Raw genomic sequence first — 18,919 nt, 5'->3', positions numbered from 1 at the left:
TTTATCTTTTCCTTATTTCTTTCTTTCTTTTAGTTAAATAAATGTAAGTTCATCATCTTTCAAGTAATTTTGCAGCATTATGTGTTTCTTCTTCTTCTTTATTTGATTTTTTTATTTTTTATTCTTTTTAAGGGAGTAAAACAAAAAGAAACTTGAGAAGGTAAAACAAAAAGAAAAAGATGAATAAGAAAAAGAAGAAGAAGATGGTGCTGATGATGAAAAAAAGAAGAAGAAGCAGCAGAAGATGAGAAGGAGGAAGAGGAAGAGTTTTGAATTATGCAGAATTTATCAGAATAAAAATACACCCAAATATCTTCGTTTTACACCCAAATATCTTCGTGTTACACCCAAGTATTTTTGTTTTACACCCAAATTTTCTGCAAATTAAATACAAAAATGAGTTATGTTACGTGTACACTAAAATTAGCCACCAAAGTCAGCCACTAGTATAAAATATATACTGGAATACAAATATACATTGAAAATAAATTAAACCACACATGTATTTATATACAAATATATTGGTGGCTGATTTTAGTGTACAAATAGCATTTTTATGTAGAAAAATATTTCCTCTAATGCTGTATTTTTTCTTTTCTTTTTTCCTTATTTCTTTCTTTCTTTTAGTTAAATGAATATAAGTTCACCATCTTCCAAGTAAGTTCGCCATCGCTGCCATGAATTCGGCATGGTTGTCCGCTGGTTGCTCGTTCATACTCTCACGTGAACGTGCTCGACCTCGTCCGCTAGTGGCCATTAGGATTTCTGTCTACACCAAACAATCAATATCAAGGTGATTAGTCTCAATATCAAAAGTCTAGTGCTTCAATTTATCCCAAATATACACTCACAAACAAGCATGCTATGCATATATCAAACAGATAACCTAATAGCATCAAAGAAAAGACACACAGAGTATGCAATGAAGCACGATCGGTCCATCTCTCAGGCTCATGAGGACAAACCAGGCTCTGCCGCTCTGATACCACTAAATGTAACACCCTAATTAGCCTAAGCCTTACCTCGCGTCGTAAAGCCAAGGTTAATCAGAGGTTATGACAGTTCTAAGCTCTTATGTATATTATATAGAAGGAATTAATTATATCTAGAAGCCTGATGAAGGATATAACTCAAAAACAGGGTTTGAAAATGCGCAAAACGTACTAGCAAAGATTCTAACTTAAAGCACAAGAAACATGCATCGAGTAACAAAATATCATAGTATAATAGTATAATATCATAAGACACTAGCCACGACTCGCGAAGTTTAAGCTGGCTAGCCATATACAGACCATGTAAGAAACCAAACAGTAAAAACAGCTTATACAAGTTTTGTTCTCTCAATACAAGCCTCTAGGCCAAAGTAAAATACAAAAATGAGAGACATATATATATATATATATATATATATATATATATATATATAAAATAAATCAAAAGACTCCAAAAGATAATCCAGATCCTCCGCTCTTGTCACTAATCAGACAACTCACCGAGGTGGGTTGCGACCTGCATCTGAAAAACACAACAGAATATGGTATGAGAACCGGAGGTTCTCAGTATGGTAACAGTTCCCAGTGATGTAGGATATAAGACTCTGAGACGCCAAAGGCAATCCTAGACCCCATATCCATCACAAGAATTCAAACTTAAAGCATTCTAAAACAAAACAGCATAGTATGTAATTCCTTAATACAACTTAAGCTGTAATGCCATAACAGGGTAGTCTACCTTAGGAAATTTCTACTCTAATCAACACCGCTGTCCCACAGCCTTCACCAACCGATCCACCATGCGATCCCATCGCCACCGCCTTCCGACCCTCCTCAACCCCAATAGAAAACACAAGTATATACAATACAAGTAAGACACAAGTATAGGCATGTATAGCATTTAATTTAGATAGCAATTAGACATGTTATACAGAAAGGAAAACAATATCAAGTCGGCAAAGCATACAAACAGATAGAAAATGCACATGATGAATGCCTACCTTACTGGCTATGATATCACATTGTCGGTTCAACTGCCAACCCGACATATCTCCATGGAGATGTTGCCCTTCAGATTCATAGTGTGGGAACTCTCGAGATATAGTGTTCGGATCACTGTCCAGGGTTTTGCACCTGCACGCTCTGATGATACGAAGGGATGCGAGTGGGATCTATTGCCTCCGACCTCACATCTAAGCACAAGTGGGACGAACCACCGCCTTTACGCCGCCACCGGTACCTCGACAGGCGGGATCCAATCTCGGCCCCTGCCGGGCGCATAGCATCTCATAATCTTAATGAAAAAGTGGTACACTGGTTTTCAAAACATTTTTAGTACAAGATGGTTCCATCACTTCATTCAGAGTCCTCGACTCTTTTCAACCACTGTTCTTTTGCATTTCAATTCCTTGCTTCCACATCTCATTCATTAACCATTCATCACACATCATCAAACATCCCCGCTTCAATAGAAACCTAGTACTCCGTTTGCTAACTTTTTCCAAAGAATACTATCTAAAACCCTTAAATCGTTTCCCATGTTTGAACACCCAAAAATATGCCCAAAAGTCTTAAAAAAAGGTGTTATAGAAGCTTACAACCTCATCGGGAAGGTGAAATAGTTGAAAACAAAGCAAAATTTGAGAAACAGGACGTGTGCATCCGCATAGGGGTGTGTGTGCGCACACCTAGAAAATTTTTAAAAGTGTGCGTACGCACAGGTGTCAAAACATAAAAGGGTTTCTTCACTCACACAACCTATGCGAGCGCCCCCAACAGACTTCCTCCCCAATATGTGCATGCGCACAGGTCTGTGCGTATGCACAAGTTGCAATTTTTCCTTTGGTGTGTGTGCGCACAAACTGTGCCAGCGCTGCGAGCAGAGTGCCTTCCTCTGCGTGTGCAGATGCACTGGTCACCATTTTCGCAGAGTGTGCGTGCGCACAAGGCTGGGTGTGCGGACATACCAGAAAAATCAAAATTCCGTGACTTGCAAAATTTCCAATTTTCAACACAAATTTTTGAATGATCATAACTTCCTCTACAAAATTCCAAATTTCACAAACTTTATACCGATTTAAAGGGTTTTCAAAAATCTTTGATTCTAAGCAATTTTCAATAAATTTTGAAAATCGAGGCAAAAGTTATGATAAGATAAAGTTTACCAAAATTCCACTTTTACCCAAAATCAAATCTTTACTATTGCTTTGCAAAACACACCCAAAACCAAAGCAACCCAGTTCAAACTCCACGTTTCATCATAATCAACCCTCTTTATCATATGACACCAAATTTACCACATTTTTCTTCATCCACCACATCAACATCAATATATCTCATATGTCAACTTCATTAACAATTTCCAACAACATTACCAAATCAATCAACACCAATATCACATTAGCAACATACTTCACTCTTCAACTTCACAAATCAATAATCCTCATCAATTCAACTTTAATAATTAATATCAAACTAAAAAATTATCATTTTATCAAGCATCATCATACAATTACATCCAACCACTCATTAACCATTCAAATCTAATCCTATCCTATGGGTCACTAGCCTAAGTGCCATGAATATTATATACTACATAGAGAAAACCAAAACCATACCTTGGCCGATTCCTAATATGAACCAAAGGAGCTTTCAACCACAATTCAACCACCAATGTAGCTCCAACAAGCACCAACAAGCCCCAAACTCACAATAATCAAGCTATATACATATAAATCACCAAAAATCAACCTAGGGCTCAACATAAATCAAAAGTTCACAAGAGATCAAAGACTCTTACCTTTCCCAACAGATTTGGATGGCAAAACTCAAAGCTAAGCAAGGATTAGATGGAACCTAAACATCAAGAATCACAAAAACTCACTTAACCAAAAACCCTATGTACCTGAAATTTTGGAGGGTTGAATTGGGAGGATTTCGAGCTTATCTCTAGATATTCTTGGATGGGTTTTGTAGAACTCTTCACAAGGAACGTGTAGCCACTGACGGTACGCAAATCGGAGCTCTCTAGCTCAAGATATGAGCTTGGGAAGATTGAGGTGGTTAGGATTTTCTTCTTCCTCTCTCCCCTTCCTCAATTTCTGAAGTGTGTGTGTTTATGAGGCTAGGGTTTATAAAATTAACCTTTATATATGTTGGACTTGGGTCCGGTTCAACCCGTTAGCATTTTTAGTTCGTTTGGTCCAACTTCGGGCCAAACCTTTAAAATTAACGCCTAATTTTCTATTTCTAATATTTTCTAAGGTTTTTAACTGTTTTCACTTTCTCTTGTGCAGCACCCACTGAGTCCAAAAATGATGTTTAAAACCTCAAATTCTCACTACAACTTTTCGGAATCAAATTTGGGTAATTTAACCACTTAATTAACCGGTTCGATTAATTGCGGTTCTTACATTCACCATCTTTCAAGTAATTTTGCAGCATTATGTGTTTCTTCTTCTTCTTTGTTTGATTTTTTTTGTTTTTATTCTTGTTAAGAGAGCAAAACAAGAAAAAACTTGAGAAAGTAAAACAAAAAGAAAAAGATGAATAAAAGAAAAAAGAAGAAGATGGTGATGATGATGAAAAAAGAAAAGAAGAAGCAGTAGAAGATGAGAAAGAGGAAAATGAAGAGGAAGAGTTTGGAATTATGCAGAACTTATCAGAATAAAAATACATCCAAAATTCTTAAAAATACACCCAAATATCTTCGTGTTACATCCAAATTTGCTGCAAATGTAGAAAAATATTTTCTCTAATGCTACATTTTTTTCTTCTGAATTGAACCACACCTCAGCTACTTGATTGGATTCAAAATAATAAAAGGAGGAGAAGACTTGTATGAAAAAAATGCTTGTATGTGGAGAACAAACTACTCATCAATACCACAGAAGGACTGCAAAATATACCCAAAATACATCATATTAAAACAAGCATAAACTATAGAATGCAAATAGAACTATAAAATCATCATAAAAAATAACAAAAATCAGATTCATGAATCATCATTAAACAGAAAATAAAACAATTCAACTAAAAGAATAAGACAATTCACCCTCAGTGAGATAAAAAGTTATAAACTGTACATACACCCAAACTTTCCTAAAATACACCAAATATTCCTGATTTACACCCGAATGTCTGATATAAAATGTAAAAAATTCATCAGAACTAGTACATCAGATTCAATTCAAACAAGGAACAATGAACAACAAATTTCATAGGCAAGGTCCACACATTATTTAGCTACACAATCATAAGCGACTAATTGGATTCAAATTTAGATTCAATTATTAATTGGAATTAATCACACCTTAGGAACTTCATTAGATTCAAATTCAAAATCAATTTTGCTCTAGTTCATTTGACCATCTGAAGTTGAATCATCCATTATCTTCAAAACGATTTCAGAGCTTGATTTCAAAAATAATGAAAAACGAGAAAAACGAAGAAAGAGAACAGAGAAAGAAACTTACGTAAACAGCGAAAGAAAAGACAGCGAGAAACGCACGAAAGAGATCGAAAAGAGAAGGCAAGAAAATGCAGAAGAAATTTGAAAAAGAAACGAAATTCTTTCAAAAAAGAAAGTTATATATTCACATGTTGATTGATTGAAAAATCTATTAAGAAGGTGCAAAAAACATACGTGTCATAAAAAGCGCATTTTAGGATTAAGGAATATTAAAGATTTATAAAATTGTACAATGAAAAAACTTGTATGTAAAAATTAATTCTTGCAGGAAACCACACGCGTCTAACACAGCGTGTAAGACAGGTCAAATACATGTGTATGGATGTTTAGTTTAGTCCATACCTTAGAATTTTTCTATATCAATTTGATTATAATATCTGAATGTACTCGTAAATATCCTTGATTATATATTGAAATGGGGATATTAAAAGCGTTGACATTTTTTCTTAAAATATCTTTCATTTTATATCAATCATAACAAGATATTATTTCTAATATTTGGATCAAAGAATTTTTTTAATTATAAAACATTTTCCATTTTCACTAATTGAATCTTTATTATTTTTATACATATTTAATAAACAAAAGGATAAACTATTAATATACTAGCATATATAAATGTTTTATTTATAAAATTAAGTTTATGATTATTTACATCAAAGTGAAAGGGTTATAATGTGAACATGTCATCATTGTTAAATGATGCATTGCTAATTAATTTTGGAGTTATATTTATTCGAAAGAATTTTTTTTTCATCTTCAATAAACTTGGAAATGAAATTTTATTAGAGTCAAATACATGTATTGTCTAAAGACATTATTTGTGGTTAGTAAACTTATCGAAAATTTATTTATGTTAATGTATTGTAAAATTTATCGAAAGACAAACTATATTATGTTTTGATAATATAATTTGAGTATTGGATAAAATTAATATGAGCATTGCAATTTGATTAAATAACAGGTATTTTTATTTATAAAAATATTAATCGTACACTAAAATCAGTCATTAAAATTAGTTACTAATATATATATATATATTATATAATTTTATTTAATTTTAATGTATTTTTATATTACAACATATATTTTATACTAATAGCTAATTTAAATAACTAATTTTAATATACATCTAGCATACTTTTTTTAGTTATTAGTAAACTTCGTCTATTATCATGTCTAATGACTTAAACTTTTTTTTTTTTGAATTTAGTAAACAAGTATATGATAATAATGACGGGCATGAAAATTATGTGCTTTAAGGTATGAAAATGCTCTAATAATTCTACAGTAATATTTTTTTAAAAAAATAATAGATACTTTAAAGATATCAAATATATGGAATTAGAGTACTTTGGTTTTAAGAAGAAAGTTCAAAAACAAAAAGTGTTCATAGAATATGTTAGAATAAAATTTATTAGGGTATATACCATGTCCGGCCTTTGACCTTTTTTTTATGGGATAATTGGTATGCGAAATTGTGATTCACACTTTTCACTATTTCGTATAGCTAACCAACAAGTACACTGGGTCGTTCAAGTAATAAAACCTTACGCGAGTAAGGGTCGATCCCACAGAGATTATCGGCTTGAAGCAAGCTATGGTCATCCTGTAAATCTCAGTCGGATGGATTCAAATGGTTATGAGCTTTTAATAATTAGAAGGCAAATAAAACATAAAAAAGATAGAGATACTTATGTAATTCATTAGTGGGAATTTCAGATAAGCGTTTGGAAATGCTTTGTTGCTTCTGAACCTCTGCTTTTCTATTGTCTTCGTCGAATCATGCGCACTCCCTTCCATGGCAAGCTGTAAGTTGGTGGATCACCGTTGTCAATGGCTACCATCCGCCCTCTCAGTAAAAATGGTCCGGCTACGGTTCTCACTGCAAGGCTAATCATCTGTCGATTCTCACTTGTGTCGGAATAAGATCCATTGATCTTTTTGCGCACTGTCACTGCGCCCAACAGTCACGAGTTTGAAGCTCGTCACAGTCATCCCCTCCCAGATCCTACTCGGAATACCACAGACAAGGTTTAGACTTTTCGGATCTCAGGAATGCTGCCAATCGTTTCTAGCCTATACCACGAAAGTTCTAATCTCACTGATTTGACTGCTCTGATGTCAGGAGATGCTAGTCAAACGCATGGAACAGAGACCCAAGAGAATATACTCCAGCTGGCGTCCAATGACTACGTTGAACATCATGTAGACCGCTTGTGGTTGTCAGGCACGCAGATCTTGGCTAAGCGAGTACTGAAGATAGTGGGTGATTATCACGGGTCACCCTTCAGTCCGACTTAACTGAATTAAGTACAAGAGTATATCTTGGAGAAGAAGTAGGCTTGAATTGAAAAAAAAACAATAGAACTTGCATTAATTCATGAGGAACAGCAGAGCCCCTCACCTTAATCTATGAGGTGTGGAAACTCCACCGTTGAAAATACATAAGAACAAAAGGTCTAGGCATGGCCGAATGGCCAGCCTCCAAAAAGGGTTTGTAGAACTCCCTAAAGGTCAAATAATTCGATCATACAATAGTAAAAAGTACTATTTATACTAAACTAGTAAACTAGGTTTATAGAAAATGAGTGGATAGTGCAGAAATCCACTTCTGGGGCCCACTTGTTGTGTGTTTGGACTGAGCCTTGAAGCTTTCATGTGCATAGGCCATCCTTGGAGTTTAACTCCAGCTTTGGTGTCAGTTCCGGCGTTTTACGCCAGAAAAGGGTCTCTGGTGGGCATTTGGACGCCAGTTTAGGCCATCAAATCTCGAGCAAAGTATGGACTATTATACATTGTTAGAAAATTGGGCTTCTGTAGCTCCAGAAAATCTACTTCGAGTGCAGGGAGGTTAGAATCCAACAACATCTGTAGTCCTTTATTAGCCTTTGAATCAAATTTTTGCTCAGATCCCTCAATTTCAGCTAGAAAATAGCTGAAATCATGAAAAACACAAAAACTCATAGTAAAGTCCAGAAATGTGATTTTTTGCATAAAAACTAATAAAAATATATTAAAAAGTAACTAAAACATACTAAAAACTACCTAAAAACAATGCCAAAAAGCGTATAAATTATCCGCTCATCACAACACCAAACTTGCACTGTTGCTTGTTCCCAAGCAACTGAAATCAAAACAGGATAAAAAGAAGAGAATATACAATAAATCTCAAAATATCACTGAAGCTTAGTTCTAATTAGATGAGCGGGGCCAGTAGCTATTTGTTTCTGAATAGTTTTGGCATCTCACTTTATCCATTGAAGTTCAGAATGATTGGCATCCATAGGAACTCAGAATTCAGATAGTGTTATTGATTCTCCTAGTTTAGTATGTTGATTCTTGAACACAGCTACTTATGAGTCTTGGCCGTGACCCTAAGCATTTTGTTTTCCTGTATTACCACTGGATACATGAATGCCACAGACACATAACTGGTGAATCTTTTCAGATTGTGACTCAGCTTTGCTAGAGTCCCCAGTTAGAGGTGTCCGGAGTTCTTAAGCACACTCTTTTGCTTTGGATCACGACTTTAACCACTCAGTCTCAAGCTTTTCACTTGGACCTTCATGACACAAGCACATGGTTAGGGACAGCTTGAATTAGCCGCTTAGGCCAGAATTTTAGTCCTTTGGGCCCTGCTATCCATTAATGCTCAAAGCCTTGGATCCTTTTTACCTTTTGCCTTTTGGTTTAAAGGGCTATTGGCTTTTTCTGCTTGCTTTTTCTTTTTCTTTTATTTTTCGCTCTTTTTTTTTGCAAGCTTTGTGTTTTTCACTGCTTTTTCTTGCTTCAAGAATCAATTTTATAATTTTTCAGATTATCAATAACATTTCTCTTTTTTCATTATTCTTTCAAGAGCAAACAATTTTAACATTCATAAACTTCACTATAAAAAATATGCACTATTCAAGCATTCATTCAGAAAACAAAAAGTATTGCCACCACATCAAAATAATTAAACTAATTTCAAGATAGAATTCGAAATTCATGTACTTCTTGTTCTTTTGCAATTAGAAACATTTTTCATTTAAGAAAGGTGAAGGATTTATGGGACATTCATAACTTCAAGGCATTGACACTAGACACTAATGATCATGTAATAAAGACACAAACATAGACAAAACATAAAGCATAAGGAACGAAAAACAGAAAAACAAATAACAAGGAAATTAAAGAATGGGTCCACCTTAGTGATGGCGGCTAGTTCTTCCTCTTGAAGATCCTATGGAGTGCTTAAGCTCCTCAATGTCTCTTCCTTGCCTTTGTTGCTCCTCCTCATGGCTCTTTGGTCCTAAATCTTCAACCACTTCTTCTTTTTCTTCAATGATCATAGGCTCCTCCAATTGTTCCAACACAAAATTCGACTCCTCCTTCTCCACCGGATTTTCCAATTTCTCCTTCATACTTTGCTCTTCTTTTGACTTTTCACATGTGGTCTCGGAAGTACCTTGGGTATTCAAACATTGGTGGGCTAAAGTGTGCACCACCTTGGTCAAATTGGTCACAAACTCAAGTGTATCCCGCTTCATGGCTTCTTGTCCTTGGAGTAACAAAGTGAGAGGATCGTCTATTGGGGCTTGAGGTGAATAGGAATGTTCATTATTTTGGAGAGAGGGTTCATGGTATGAAGGTGGTTCTTCTTGGTAAGGGTATGTAGATGGTGAGTATTGAGGTGGTTCTTGGTAATAATCATGATAGGGTTGTGGTGGTTCTATAGGTTCTTGCTCATAAAGGTCATAAGAATATGGTATGGGTGATTGGTCATATGGTGGATATGGATTATAGGAAGGTGCTTGGTATGGAGAGGCTCGTGAGTATGGTTGAGGTTCATGTTGAGGATAAGATTCATAGGCATATGGTGGTGGTTGATTGTCACAAAAAGAGTCACCATAGCCATTGAGTTGACATGCATTAGGATGTGGATTATACCTATAAGTGTCCGGAGGTTGTTGCCAATAGGAGTGATCAATTCCTTGAGGCTCCTCCCATCTTTATTGGTTCCATCCTTGGTACATGTTACCATTGAAGTCCACATTTCCTACAACACAATTAGGACCAAACTCATAGCCAAAGTGAGAATTCATAATGGAAAAAACAAAATAAAACTAACAAAAACTAGAAAACAAGCAAAAGGCAAGTCTATTCACACTATTCACATATGCACAATAACCAATAACATAACACCATTGCAACTCCCCGGCAACGGTGCCATTTTGATGATTGGATTTTTGACGGCTTAGAAATTCACTAATGAAATCTCTTTGTAAAGTATAGTTTCTAAACCAAGCAATAATCCTTTCATACAAAAGATTGTTTGTCACAAGTAACAAACCCCTAAATTTATAAACCGAAGTATTGAACCTCGGGTCATTCTCCCTAGGAATTGTAATGAAGTGTTTTGTTATTGGTTGTGAGTTATTTTTGGGGTTTTAATAAGAAACATGAAAGATAAATGGCAAGAAAGTAAACTAAGGCCTAAAAAGGTCTTGGCAAGGGTTGGTGGTCAAGGATCTCTATCCTAATCACTAACCACAATATGAGAATTGGCAAGGATTAATCTCATTAAATCATCCTCTAACTAGTAGTAAAAGAAAGTCAAATGAGCTATATCAATCCTAGTCCATAAGTCCTAACTCTCCACTAATTCAATTAGTGAGAACTAGAGTCAATGGATCCCAATCATCAATTACTTGGACATTAGCAACTCAAGAGTTCCTAAGTTACCTTTCCAAACCAAGAACATAAAACTCTACTCTAAAATCCAACCAAGCATTTTATCAAACACTTGGAAGGAACAAAAGAAAAGCATAGTAAATCAACAACAAGAATTAATTCTAACAACAATCAAATGTAAAGAATTAACAACAACAATTAAAGGAAACAAGATCTACATGAATTACCTCTTATTGAATTGAAAGAAAATGGAAGGAACAATAGTAGATCTACAACAAAACACAAGAACAACATGAAGGAAAATACAACAAAAGAATGGAAGAAGAATGAATGTAACAACAAGGAATTGAGAAGATATAAGTAGAAGAAGATGAATTAAAATCTAGATCTAAGAAGAGAGATTAACCTAAACCTAATCCTAATTCTAGAGAGAAGTGAGAGCTTCTCTCTCTAGAAATTACTTCTAACTACTAAACTAAGCTAAAATAAACTAATGGTAACTAACATGTGTTTCCCTCTTCACTCCTTGGGTTAAATAGCATCAGAAATGAGTTGGATTGGGTCCACAAGGCTTTAGAATTCGCTGGCCACGTTTTGCTTTAAGTGAACCAGGTGGCAACAACGGTGCATGCGCGTACTATGCGTGTACATGTCACCATGCGCAGTTCAACCATAGCAAATCTTATATCATTTCGAAGTCCCGAATGTTAGCTTTCCAACCCAACTGAAACCATATCATTTGGACCTCTGTAGCTCAAGTTATGGTCATTTAAGTGCGAAGAGGTCGGCTTGACAGCTTTCCAGTTCTTTCATTTCTTCATGAGTTCTCCAACTTTTCATGCTTTCTTTCTTCATTCCCTTAATCCAATCTTTGCCTCCTAAACCTTAAATCACTTAACAAACTTATCAAGGCATCTAATGGAATCAAGGTGAATTAAATTTATTTATTTTAAGACCTAAAAAGCATGTTTTCACTCTTAAGCACAATTAAAGGAGAATATACAAAACCATGCTAATTCATTGGGTAAATATGAGAAAAGGTCTACAAAATACTCTAAATTCAATACAAGATAAACTGTCAAATTGGGGCTTATCAGGGTGTTATAAAAATGTGTGAAGGGGAGTGAGAATGAGTTGGGGTAGGTAGGAATCCTGTGGGGTCCACAGATTCTGAGGTGTCAAGGATTTCTTATCCTTGCACCTTTCTGGCATTTAAATGCCCTCTGTGTGGCATTTCTGGCGTTAAATGCCAGGTTGATGCCCGTTTCTGGCGTTAAACACCAGTCTGGCTGCCAGTTCTGGCGTTTAACACCCAGAATGCTGCCAGACTAGGCGTTGAACGCCCATTCTGCTACCCTTACTGGCGTTTAACGCCAGCCAGATGCTAGACACCCTTTTCTGGCATTAAACGCCAGTCTGTGTGCCATTTCTGGCATTTTAACTCCGATAATGGTGCTAGACTGGGCGTTAAACACCCACTTTGCTAGCCTTACTGGCTTTTAAACGCTAGTAAGCTTGCCCTCCAGGATGTGCTATTTGTTTGCTATTTTTGATTCTTGTTTTAATTCTGCAGCTATTTTGTGACTCCACATGATCATCAATCTAAAGAAGACATAGACTAACAATGGAAAATAAAATGAAAGAGTAATTAATATAGATAAATAAAATTGGGTTGCCTCCCGACAAGCGCTTCTTTAATGTCAATAGCTTGACAGGAAGCTCTTACAGAGCTTCACAGGTGCTCAGAGCATGATTGTAGCCTCCCAACACCAAACTTAGAAGTTGAGTGTGGGGGCTCTGTCTGACTCTGTATTGAGAGAAGCTTTTCATGCTTCTTCTCCATGTTTACAGAAGAAGATCCTTGAGTCTTAAATACAAGGTAGTCCTTATTCAATTGAAGGACTAACTCCCCTCTATCCACATCAATCACAGCCCTTGTTGTGGCTAGGAAGGGTCTTCCAAGGACGATGAATTCATCCTCATCCTTCCCAGTGTCTAGGATTATGAAGTCAGCAGGGACGTAAAGGCCTTTAACTTTCACTAAGACATCCTCTACAAGTTCATAAGCCTGTTTCATTGATTTGCCTGCCATCTCTAGTGAGATTCTTATAGTTTGTACCTCAAAGATCCCTAGTTTCTCCATTACAGAGAGTGGCATGAGGTTGATACCTGATCCCAGGTCACACAGAGCCTTTTCAAAATTCATGGTGCATATGGTGCAAGGTATTAAGAACTTTTTGGGATCTGGTTTCTTTTGAGGTAATGTCTGTTGAATCCATGTATTCAGTTCATTGATGAGCAATTGGAGGTTCATCCTCCCAAGTCTCATTACCAAATAACTTGGCATTCAGCTTCATGATTGCTCCTAGATACTGAGCAACTTGCTCTTCAACAACATTTTCGTCCTCTTCAGAGGAAGAATACTCATCAGAGCTCATGAATGGCAAAAGTAAGTTCAGTAGAATCTCTATGGTCTCTGTATGAGTCTCAGATTCCCTTGGTTCCTCAATAGGGAACCCCTTATTGGTAAGTGGGCGTCCCTTGAGGTCTTCCTCACTGGGAATCACTGCCTTTTCACTCTCTCCAGGTTCGGCCATGTTGGATATAGTTATCGCCTTGCACTCTCTTTTGGGATTCTCTTCTGTGTTGCTTGGGAGAGTATTAGGAGGAGTTTTAGTAACTCTTTTACTCAACTGACCCACTTGTGCCTCCTAATTTCTGATGGAGGACCTTGTTTCATTCATGAAACTAAGAGTGGCCTTAGATAGATCAGAGACTATATTTGCTAAGCCAGATAGGCTCTGCTCAAAATTCTCTGTCTGTTGCTGAGAAGATGATGGAAAAGGTTTGCTATTGCCAAACCTGTTTCTCCCACCATTTTTGTTATTGAAGCCTTGTTGAGGCTTCTGTTGATCCTTCCATGAGAAATTTGGATGATTCCTCCATGAAGGATTATAGGTGTTTCCATAGGATTCTCCCATGTAATTCACCTCTTCCATTGTAGGATTCTCAGGGTCATAAGCTTCTCCTTCAGACGAGGATTCTTTAGCACTGCCGGATGCAGCTTGCAATCCAGTCAGATTCTGAGAAATCTTATTGACTTGCTGAGTCAATATTTTGTTCTGAGCCAATATGGCATTCAGAGTATCAATCTCAAGAACTTATTTCTTCTGAGTCACTCCATTATTCATAGGATTTCTTTCAGAAGTGTACGTGAACTGGTTATTTGCAACAATCTCAATGAGTTCCTGGGCTTCTACAGGTATTTTCAGATGAAGGAATCCACCAGCAGAATGATCCAATGTCATCTTTGACATTTCAGACAGACCATCATAGAATATACATATGATGCTCAATTCTGGAAACATGTCAGAAGGACATCTTTTGGTTAATCGCTTGTATCTTTCCCAAGCTTCATAAAGGGATTCACCTTCCTTCTGTCTGAAGGTTTAGACGTCCACTCTAAGCTTACTTATCTTTTGAGGTTGAAAGAATTTGGTCAAGAAGGCATTGACCAACTTTTTCCAAGAGTTCAGGCTTTCTTTAGGTTGTGAGTCCAACCTTGTCCTAGCTCTATCTCTTACAACAAAAGGGAAAAGCATAAGTCTGTAGACCTCGGGATCAACCTCATTGGTCTTAACAGTATCACAGATCTGCAAGAATTTAGCTAAGAACTGATGAGGATCTTCTGATGGAAGTCCATGAAACTTGCAATTCTGCTACATTAGAGAAACTAATTGAGGCTTAAGCTCAAAGTTGTTTGCTCCAATGGCAGGAATTGAGATGCTTCTTCCATAGAAGTTGGAAGTTGGTGCAGCATAGTCACCAAGCATCTTTCTTACATCTCTGGCATTGTTGTTGGGTTCGGCTGCCATGTCTACTTCTTTTTCGAATTTTTCTGTAAGGTCCTCTCTGGATGTGCTTTAGCTTCTCTTAGCTTCTTCTTCAGAGTCCTTTCAAGTTCAGGATCAACTTCAACAAGAATGTTTTTATTCCTGTTTCTGCTCATAAAGAGAACAAAAAGGGGTAGTGGAATCTTCTATGTCACAGTATAGAGATTCCTTGAGGTGTTAGAGGAAAAGAGGAATAGAAGGATGAGGTAGAGAGAGAATGAGAAGAATTCGAACACAGAGAGAGGGAGAGGGTTCGAATTATAAGTAGAAGAGAAGTGTTAGCAATTAAATAGAAAGAGATGAGAGAAAGAGCATTCGAAAATTGAATTTAAAACAAGTAGTTAATTAAAAAGATTTTTTTGAAAAAGGGGTTAGTGATTTTCGAAAATTGGAAGTGCAAAAGTGGTTAGGTGGTTTTGAAAAAGATAAGAAATAGTAATTAGTTGAAAAATATTTGAAAATAATTTTGAAAAGATAAGAAGTTAGAAAAAAAGATTTTGAAATCAAATTAAAAGATATATGATTGAAAAAGATTTGATTCTCTTTTTTTTAAAAAAAGATATGATTGAAAAAAATTTGATTTTGAAATCAAAATTTGAAAAAGATATGATTGAAAAAAAAAGATTTGATTGAAAAACATATGATTTTAAAAGGATATGATTGAAAAGATATGATTGAAAAAGATTTAATTTTTAAAATTGATGACTTGACTAACAAGAAGTTAAAAGATATGATTCTAAAATTCAAACGTTGAACCTTTCTTAACAAGAAAGTAACAAGCTTGCAATTTTTTGAATCAAAACATTAATTGTTAGCAAGGATTTTTTAAAATATGAGATAAGATTAAGAAAAAAGATTTTAAAAAAAAAATTAGTTTGAAAATTTTCAAAAACATCAAAAGAAAAATGAAAAATGAAAGTTTAAAATATGTTTGATGCAAAACATTATGAGTTAAAACATGAAAATTTGAAAAAATTTGAATTTGAAACGAAATTACCTCCCTTGTGTCATCCTGGCATTAAACGCCCAGGATGCTATCCATTCTGGCATTTAACGCCCAGAATACTACCTCTTTCGGTGTTTAACACCTAGCCAGGTACCCTGGCTAGCGTTAAACGCTAGAAATCCTTCTTTACTGCGTGTTTTTCTACACACCCAGAATGCTGCCGTTTCTGGCATTAAACACCCAGAATGGTAGCTGTTCTGAGGTTTACCTAAAGCTGTAGGTCGATCTCGGATGAGATCTTCTGTGCTGGTCGGAACGGTTGTATCTGATTTGTTGGACTTGATGGTGGTGCTGATTCCTTCGTTCCCGGAGGGTGGGGGATACCTGCAAGGGACTCCGATGCTTAAGTTAGCAAGGGTATTAAGCAGGTATTGAGTAAAATCAGAGTATGAGTTATACCTGGGTGCTCTAGTGTATTTATAATGGTGTAAGGTGACCTTTGCAGATAAGATAAGTTAGTTATCTTATCTTATCTTTATCTTATCTTCAAGTGCGGTCATCTTATCTTCAGGGGAACCGCCCTTCCCTTGATAGGCTTGGGTTGCCTTAGGATTTGGGTCGTGTTCCTCTATTTTGGGCCCTTTTACTGGGCTTCCCTAGTAGCTTGGCCGAGCTCTTTGAGAAGAGATCAGGTCGTCCTAATCTGAAGAGGTCGGTTACTTCGTCTGTAGAACATCCCGAGTCGGACTGCTCGACCCAGGGTATGAACAATAGCCATTCTAGTGTTTAACGCCCAAAGTGCCTCTTTACTGGCGTTTTGACGCCAGTGAGCTCTTTTTCTCTATGATTCTTTTGCCTTATATTCTGAACCTTCATTTCTCTGTATTATTTACTTGAAAATATATTTTTTTATTTTTTTACTTTTTAATGAAGAGAGAGAAAAACAACAAAATGAAATAAAACATAAAAATGCAAGATCAAAACAAGTAATGCATGCAAGGACACTTTGAATGTCAAGATGAACACCAAGAACACTTTAAAGATCATGATGAACATCAAGGACATATTTTTGAAAACTTTTAAGAAAAGAAAGACATGCAAGACACCAAACTTAGAAATTTTGAATGTTCAAAAACTATGATTTTGAAAATGCATATGAAAAACAATATAAAACACAAAACAGGAAAATCATAAGATCAGACAAAGGAAATCATCAAGAACAACTTGAAGATCACAGAAGAACACAATGCATATATTTTTTTTTGAAAACTTAAGAAAATAAAAAAACATGCAATTGACACCAAACTTAGGATTTGACACTAGACTCAAACAGAAAACACAAAATATTTTTGGTTTCTTATTATTTTAATTTTTTTCAAAAATAAAAATAAAATTACCCAATCTAAGCAACAAGATGAACCGTCAATTATCCAAACTCAAACAATCTCCGGCAACGGTGCCAAAAATTTGGTATGCGAAATTGTGATTCACACTTTTCACAACTCCGCATAGCTGACCAGCAAGTGCACTAGGTCGTCCAAGTAATAAAACCTTACGCAAGTAAGGTCGATCCCACAGAGATTGTCGGCTTGAAGCAAGCTATGGTCATCCTGTAAATCTCAGTCGGACGGATTCAAATGGTTATGAGTTTTTAATAATTAGAAGGCAAATAAAACATAAAATAAGATAGAGATACTTATGTGATTCATTGGTGGGAATTTCAGATAAGCGTTTGGAGATATTTTGTTGCTTCTGAACCTCTGCTTTCCTATTGTCTTCGTCGAATCATGCGCACTCCCTTCTATGGCAAGCTGTAAGTTGGTGGATCACCGTTGTCAATGGCTACCATCCGTCCTCTCAGTGAAAATGGTCCGGCGACGGTTCTCACTGCAGGGCTAATCATCTGTCGATTCTCACTTGTGTTGGAATAAGATCCATTGATCCTTTTGCGCACTGTCACTGCGCCCAACAGTCACGAGTTTGAAACTCGTCACAGTCATCCCCTCCCAGATCCTACTCGGAATACCACAGACAAGGTTTAGACTTTCCGGATCTCAAGAATGCTGCCAATCATTTCTAGCCTATACCACGAAGGTTCTAATCTCACTGATTTGAATGCTCTGTTATCAGGAGATGCTAGTCAAATGCATGGATCAGAGACCCAAGAGAATATACTCCAGCTGGTGTTCATTGACTACGTTGAACATTATGTAGACCGCTTATGGTTGTCAGGCACGCGGATCTTGGCTAAGCAAGTACTAAAGATAGTGGGTGATTATCATGGGTCACCCCTTCAGTCTGACTTAACTGAATTAAGTACGAGAGTATATATTGGAGAAGAAGTAGGCATGAATTGAAAGAAAAACAATAGTACTTGTATTAATTCATGAGGAACAGCAGAGCCCCTCACCTTAATCTATGAGGTATAGAAACTCCACCATTGAAAATACATAAGAACAAAAGGTCTAGGCATGGCCAAATGACCAGCCTCCAAAAAGGGTTCAAAGAACTCCCTAAAGGTCAAAGACTTCGAATACAATAGTAAAAAGTACTATTTATACTAAACTAGTAAACTAGGTTTACAGAAAATGAGTAGATAGTGCAGAAATTCACTTCTGGGGCCCACTTAGTGTGTGTTTGGGCTGAGCCTTGAAGCTTTCATGTGCATAGGCCATCCTTGGAGTTTAACTCCAGCTTTGGTGCCAGTTCTGGCGTTTTACGCTAGAAAAGGGTCTCTGGTGGGCGTTTGGACGCCAGTTTGGGCCATCAAATCTTGGGCAAAGTATAGACTATTAAACATTTCTGGAAAGCCCAAGATGTCTAATTTTCAACGCAATTGAGAGCGCGCCTATTGGGCTTCTGTAGCTTCAGAAAATCCACTTCGAGTGCAGGGAGGTCAGAATCCAACAGCATCTGCAGTCCTTTCTCAACCTTTGAATAA

General features: G+C 36.3%; 1 non-coding gene across 1 annotated transcript; it reads left to right on the top strand.

Annotated features, from left to right (window-relative positions):
* The first annotated feature begins 14,505 nt into the window (after positions 1-14,505).
* Positions 14,506-14,609, top strand: LOC112714968 (small nucleolar RNA R71). The gene has a single exon (XR_003159421.1). It is a non-coding gene; the product is annotated as a small nucleolar RNA R71 (small nucleolar RNA).
* The last annotated feature ends 4,310 nt before the right edge of the window (positions 14,610-18,919 follow it).

This window comes from Arachis hypogaea, chromosome 1 (genome assembly GCF_003086295.3).
Source record: "Arachis hypogaea cultivar Tifrunner chromosome 1, arahy.Tifrunner.gnm2.J5K5, whole genome shotgun sequence".
Classification (NCBI taxonomy): domain Eukaryota; kingdom Viridiplantae; phylum Streptophyta; class Magnoliopsida; order Fabales; family Fabaceae; genus Arachis; species Arachis hypogaea.
Note: the sequence above shows the minus strand (reverse complement) of the source record. Positions and strands in the feature narration are given on the sequence as shown.